We start from the raw sequence: 7,500 nt of genomic DNA, 5'->3' as shown, positions 1-7,500 counted from the left end.
AGCATTTAACTACCGCGAGAGCTCAAGTCAATATTTATTAAATGCGCTGTCTGTGTAGGCGTGCGCCCGCACCCATTGCACTCCCTCTTTGTTAGCGTGCGTTCCTAATCAAATTCCATGCATTCCACAGGGTGGCCAAAGTGAACTTCTAGCATCTAGACGAAGTCAAAGTCATCTGGAAGGCTCCTTCGAGCCTACGAAGAGATCGTTTAGTTCGGTAAAGTTTCAACTTTTCCTTACGAATTTCTCTTAACTCATTTCTCTTAACTCATTTCCATTAGAGATTGAAAGGAACATCAAGTGATTTTTAATATCCTTTTTTTTTCTTTTTTTTTCTCTTTTTAATCGATTATTTATTATTATCTATTTGTCGATTGAAAATATAATTATTAAGTGAATTTTAAATATCACGCTGATATGTTTCAGAAAATGTGCGCATAATTTCATTAGTGCTTTTAATACGCTAAAATGAGAAGAAAAAAGTTCATAGAAACACGTAAATGATATGACCTTTTTTTCGTTCCCGAGAGAGACACATGATACAAGTCAACTGATTTAGAAACATTTACATCGTAATGTGTTTATAAGGTTGTACATGATGTATCAGTAATTATTTATAAACAGTTAAAGAAAGAGATCTGTTTATGAAAAAGTTTATCGAAAGACATTATTCAGTTGCATCTCAAAAACAAGATCACATCTGGCGTATATTTAGATGAACTTTTTTTTCCCTTATTTTTAATGCGTCGTATCCATCGGTGAAGTTATATCCAGATCTAAAACATTCTATATGTATCTTCTATTGTATCTAAACAAAGTTTATTGTTTTTAAATAAAGGTTATTAAAAAGGTATTAATTTAGTAAAGTAGAATGATAAGATAAATTCCATTAATAAAATTCTCTTTGTTGGAATGTACGTTCAATCATTTGTATAACATTCGCTCGTTAATTTTTTTGCGAATAATAAATCGCCAATGAAATGTTTAATTTCGATACAATGACCCTATCGATATTTTCGAATTCCGTTCTGTTATTCAGTAAAAAAGAAGGGGGAAAAAAAAAGAAAAAGAGAGAACAAAAAGAAAAGATAAAAATAAAAATAACGCAAAATACAGACTTCAGTTATAGAATAAAAGCCCTATAGACATTTTTAACATGGCACATATAATTTTTGTGACGTAAGAAGCATTTATCTCTTTATCATCTAATCGAATAAACATATGGATCGATCATTTGAATATAACTACGTCTATAGCTATTTATGTATCAATTTTATTTTACTTTTTAGTCCCAATAACGTACTCTATTTTTTTCAAATATTGAGTTCAACTATATAAATAAATTTTCTTTCTTTTTTTTTTTTCTTCGATCAGAAATTTACAATTTAACAAAAAACGAAATTAAATAGGCATGCATCGAGGGATATGTTTAATGAACGATTTCCGGTATAAAATCATCTTAGTTATTGTTAAACGATGTAAAACGATTCACACGATAATTGGATCATTAGCAAACTATTTCCTGACGTGTTAAATACTTCATCACGAGGTGCTTGGAAGGTCGTACGTAATCACTCGAGAAGACTTGAATCATGAAAATAAAGGAAAGTGAGAATTGAGAGAGAGAGAGAGAGAGAGAGAGAGAGAGAGACAGGGGGAGTGGAAGTTGTATACTTGTTGCAAATGTGTTTGTACGTATGTAGGGACAGGTAGCCGGAGGCTCGTGGCCCGTTTCCTAGCGTTCGCCGAGTTACGCGTTGTGGTTTCTACGGCGAACGAGAAATTATAACAATGATTTCGATATGCCCTGAGGACTCTTACACAGTCATGTAATTAAGCTGTTCCTATATTCCTATGTTGGGCGGAGTAGAAGCAGAGAGTTCGCTTCGAAACGATACGCATTTATACCGCTTGGCGCCTCGGTAAATAATGGGGCGTCGTTCCATAACCAACACCTCGTTTAGTTCCTATTAAATTATGTGTTATTCAGAGTCATCCCGATTCTCCCTTTTAATATTTCCATCGTCTATTTTAACGGTCTATTCTTTCACCGATACATGGGAAAGTTTAAATTAAGAATGTATGAATCCTATACCATTCCTAGAATGGGCGATTTCCAAGAATATATAATAGTTTCATTTGAAATTGATCGTATTCGATCCAATTCGATCCAATCCGATCCGATCCGATCGTTATTAGTCACAAATAATCGTATAGGATACGTGCGTATATCGATTTGTGTCCCTTTTAATCATCCCCGTAATCCATAACGCAATTCTACCGGCTCGTTGACCTTAATGTCCTTTTAAATATTTCCATATATTTGCGTGGCTAACGATTCCATCTCTCTACCATCGACATTCGACATTTTCCCATTCCCGGAGGAGTACGATTTTCGTATTGTTATCCATGAAAATGTAATAAGAATTGCGAATGTTCGAAGCGATTTTAACTGTACGAAATATAGGGATAAATAGATGTCGATAACCTCGTTAGAAATTATTGTATTTTACCAGCTGCGTTCATTTTGTCCGAAATGGTACTTTACGTAGATACATACATACATACATACATACATATGCGCGTATACAACACACTTTCTTCTTTCTTGATATACCAAATATATTTGCTCGAAAGCGTGGACCAGGCGCCTAGAAAAATATTCCACTTTTTCTCCGTTATAACCATAAAATAACCTCTTTATACGGTACACTTTATCGTTCTCGTTCTCGTTCTCGCAAAGATTATGTATTCTTTTTTATCCCCCTCTACGTTGGATAAGGGAAAGTGGAAGGGGTAGCGATTAAGTTAAATAATTATTCTCATTTCGGCCAAACATTAGATACATTTCGAGGCCGATATTTCATTCGGACTCCTTTTAAAATTCTCTTCGCGAGAACACGAAACGTTCAGAAGAGGACGTATTAATTTAAGATAATCGTCGTGAAAGGTCAAGTATATGAACTCTGGGAACTCCTATCCCTCGTCGCAAGGCACGAGCTACGCTCGTTTTCAGATCGATTTCCTTTCAACGAGATTAAGGTCGAAACAATTTGCAGGTGGCTTGGGTTGGCCAAGGTATAGGTACCTCAACTCTCTCTCTCTTTCTCTCTCTCTCTCTCTCTCTCTCTCTCTCTCTCTCTCTTTCTCTAATCGAGAGGCCATTATTTATATCCGTAAATTGATAATTAGGTTTGCCCACCGCAGCCCAAGAAAATTGATTCTCCCGGGGGTCGAGGTGGGTCCAATATGAAGGGACTGAGCAAAGCCGAAGCCTTCGTTGTTCGTTCACTCATTGACGTCTACCTATCCTTTGGGAGGTGCAACTTCGTTATTGCCAGGTCCTGTCAATCTCGGATCAATGGCGATTTAATTAAAGATTATGGCCAAACGAAAATTAAGATTAATCGTAGACGCTAGGTGCTGGTGGCTTATGGCCGATGGTTGAACGGGTTAGAAGTTAAGAGACGCTTTGGAGGCGATCGGCCTTAATTATTTCGAACAAGGGAGAGCAAGAGAGAGAGAGAGAGAGAGAGAGAGAGAGAGAGAGAGAGAGAGAGAGAGAGAGAGAGAAAGATGGAGATAGGCAGAAACTGCGAACGTCGCTTTTCTCCTCTTCATTGTCATCGTCATCGTCATCGTCATCGTCATCGTCATCGTCGTCGTCGTTATCGTTGTCGTTGTCGTTGTCGTTGTCATTGTCGTCATAGTTCACCTTTGTCGGATGATGTCGGCAGTCGACATTGTTGCACTTTGTCAGTGCACACAACATCAGAGAAAATGAGGTCGAGGGCAACGAGAAGACCGACTTTATTGGCTCAGTCCTCCAAGCAGACCAACGGGAAAATATGTGTGTACGTAGATACATACATATTTATTATATAAAAATATAGAAGCTTTGGTATAGTTGTAAGTACGATCAAATTATGTTTCCCGAAGAACGTTAATAAACGTTGATTCTGTATACGTAAAGAGCTCTTTTTTCTCCTAATTTTTTTTTTCTTTTTTTTCTTTTTGTTTTGTTTTGTTCTGTTTCGAACGACTGCACGATTCAAATCATAACGCGTCACGCGTAATCTTTTTTGCGATGATACGTTGTCCACCGTTCTTCGTATTTCCACGTATGTCCACGCTACATTGTTCTATTTAATTAATAATTAGCTGTTTACAGATAATCCGATCTTAACGCTACGATATCGGAAATCGATAGGTATTGTTATTTGGAAAATTTGCGTTTCAGTAACTCTGGATTTTAATTATTGTGTTTATGTATTGGTCGAGAGATGCGGATATTTGTTGAAACCGTGGTTGTCATGCTTATCAAGACTTAACTCAATATTTGTCGTAAGCAAATTTAGCATATTGGAATTTCGATTAACCTCGATAGCTCAGTTCGTCGTCGTCGTCGTCGTCGTCGTCGTCGTCGTCGTCGTCCTCGTCATCGTCGTTGATTTTCTCGGTGAGCGGGAATCATTAAAATTTAGTAAACGTAGAAATGAGAGTAGGGCCACGAACTTTTATCGAGCCCTTCGCACAGTTCCCTTACAATTGCAACCAAGCGGATTCATTGGACAGAGAAACGTTTGCGGAAAAGGTAAAATCACTTTTGGCAATGTTCCGATTCCGTTCCGAAGCCGAATGTGATGACGAGCGAAGAAAACGCAAGTACACGATCTCTCTCTCTCTCTCTCTCTCTCTCTCTCTCTCTCTCTCTCTCTCGGAGTCAGGAACGCTCTTGAATGACATTTGGCGTGAAATTATCGGCAAATCGTCGACGATAAAAGAAAGGAAGAAAAGGTCGAGGCGATGGCGTAGAACGGATCGTAAACTTTACGACACCTTATTTCGGTCGTTTCGTACGCATTTCAGTCTCGTTCTATTCTATTTCGCTTGATCACATCGACATACTACTACTACTATTACTACTACTACTACTACTACCACTACTACTACTATGTTCTCTCGCAATCAAGTCAATACTATTTCTGCCATATTCTAAGTAATAACGCACGTACTTACGAACGGCCGTTAAGAGACATCCTATAATAAAGCCGATAACAATAAGGATCGATTCGTCTATTTGTTATTCCTTTTTTTTTTTCGTTTTATCCTTTAAAGAAACTTTTCGAGAAGTTTTTACGAGTGTTTACGAGATTACAGTTGAATTTCTATCAATTCTTTTTTCTTTCTATGAATTCTACTTTCGACAACGTCGTTCACTTGAAGTGTCCAACGAACTTAATAGACAATAGCTCTTGAAAGAGTGTCATATTACGTTCGTGTTTATTGCTTTAAGAGAACTATTTGGTACCCGGTGAGTACTTCAATATCGTTGAATTAACGAGGATACGTTTTAAAGCTGCGTTTGGTCGATTTTAGAAAACATTTTAGCCTCGAAATTATCGAGTTTGATGGAACTTGGCCAACAGCTCTTCCGGGTTTGATATTTTGTCGATAATTAATTAAAGTTATGCGTCGAAAATGTGTAAAGAGATTTTTAAAAAAAAGAGAGAGAGAAATATTATTATCGTTTATACGAGAAATAAATAGGAATGTTGTTATGTTTGCGAGCAATTTAATCAATGCTTATACGATTTGTACCAATTATCAAATAAAATAATTTCTTTTTTTTTTTATAATTTTTTCTACGGTGCATGATTCTCCGTGATTCTCGTTCTCGGACATTCGCGTTGGTCCAAAAAAAAAAAAAAAAAAAAAAAAGAAAAAAATATTTGGCGCGTGAGAGGAACTCTGAATGACAAAAAAAGAAAAAAAGAAAAAAAGGAGAAAGGAGAGCGCTGTACGAGTCCATTTATTTTGAGTGTCGCGATAGAAAACATAAAAAAAAGAATATATATATATATATATATATATAAAATATTCTCGGCAGTATACCATAACAACGAGTTCGTTTTCGTTTCGCGTACGTATGTAGAAGGTACGACAGTTCTGGCATGTCGGCATTTGACGGGAACATTATGGAACGAGTAGTACATTAGTTTTTTCTTTTTCTTTTGCTTTCTTTCTTTCTTTTTTCTTTTTTTTTATTTTTTGTTTTTTCACATTTCGATCAATTTGTCGAAAGGGAAAATTTATTTTTTATTTTCTTTGTTTTATCATTTAAAGAAAATTTACGATACCTTTTTAGTTCGTTCTCTTACAACACAGATTTCTATTCGACCGTTGCTTTCTGACATTCTTATGGGTACATGTATACATATATACATACACATACACATACACACACACACGTTCTTACATACGTACATAGTACATACGTTGATATCAGACCGTCTATATATCGTTTCGCTCGAGCTAAATCGAAAAACTTTGCCACTCGACGTACGAGAGGAGTGTACAGTGAATCGAAATAAAATGATAGCGGGAGATGCCGGTGCAGGATTAAAGCCGCGAGGTTAAAACAGTTTCGAATGCTGGGCAAGAGTGAGTTGTTGGTAGGAGGAGGTGTAAAAGAAGGAAAAGGAAGAAGGGGGAAGCAAACGGAAGGAGAAAGACGAAAAGCAAAAAAGAGTGGGAAGAGCCAAAGAGACTCCTGTGTGCTTAACCTTACCGGAAGTGGTGGCGAACGCGGCCATAAGCGGCTCATCGCGCTTCCAAAGTTCCTTCTCGAACTCTCGTCTCTACAGATCGTCTCTACAAAACGAACCAACCAACTCCCAACCCAATATTTTCTATTTCTTTTTCTATCGTTCCTTCCATTTTAAATCACGACTAGTCAGTAGAGATTATTTAATTGATTTTTACGTAGAATGTTAATATACATATATATATAATATATAATATATATATATAAATACGAATGCGTTACATTGCATGCCGTTCCAGATGGTGATACGACCTATTTTACGAGCGTATAAATATCTTTGAAAGAAATGCACTTTATCAATTTGTTTGTCGACACGTCACATGCACATTATTCCTCGTTCTTATAAACTTCGTTTATATTTTATTTCCTTCATTTTTACTCGACATCTCTTTCTTTTTCTTTCTTTTTTTATTTCTCTTTCTCTCTCTCTCTCTCTCTCTCTCTCTCTCTCTATCTCTCTTTCTCTCTCTCTCTATATATCTATCTATCTATCTATCTATCTATCTCTTTCTTTCTTTTTCTCTCTCTCTTTTTCCCTATTTCGGTACGTTCTTCCCATTAAAGTGAAATCATAACTCATCGTTGCTTGCATTTGCTTCTTCAACGAGATATCAAATTATTTTCGTTGCATGACATTATTGTACGATAATGTAAGCACATTGTAATTTCTTTGTCATATCCCGTTAAAAACGCAGATATGCGATAATCATGAAACGCCTTCGACGAGTTGCATTTTGAATTAACAACTAGTAACCATCTTCGCGAGGTCATATTAGTCCCGCGCTAACGGTACGGGCGCACGGGTTTCATATCACGTTATTGCTTTAAAATCGACTGTTAACGAGTATAACGAGTTTGTCGAGTAATCAAGGAATATAAAATTTATTGTATGC

General features: G+C 36.5%; 1 protein-coding gene and 1 long non-coding RNA gene across 11 annotated transcripts in view; both read left to right on the top strand.

Moving 5' to 3' along the window:
- LOC124432931 overlaps positions 1 to 1,339 on the top strand; it is a 2,850-nt gene extending 1,511 nt beyond the window's left edge. Inside the window, exons 2-3 of the long non-coding RNA XR_006944394.1 lie at positions 1 to 217; positions 427 to 1,339. The exon at positions 1 to 217 is cut by the window's left edge and continues 158 nt beyond it. This is a non-coding gene — a long non-coding RNA (uncharacterized LOC124432931). The remainder of the gene's footprint in view (positions 218 to 426) is intronic.
- LOC124432930 (synaptogenesis protein syg-2-like) overlaps positions 1 to 7,500 on the top strand; it is a 179,233-nt gene that overhangs the window by 19,465 nt on the left and 152,268 nt on the right. The window lies entirely within an intron of this gene.

Source organism: Vespa crabro, chromosome 2, assembly GCF_910589235.1.
Source record: "Vespa crabro chromosome 2, iyVesCrab1.2, whole genome shotgun sequence".
Taxonomy (NCBI): Eukaryota; Metazoa; Arthropoda; class Insecta; order Hymenoptera; family Vespidae; genus Vespa; species Vespa crabro.
The sequence above is the reverse complement of the archived record's forward strand: the minus strand, read 5'-3'. Positions and strand labels throughout refer to the sequence as shown.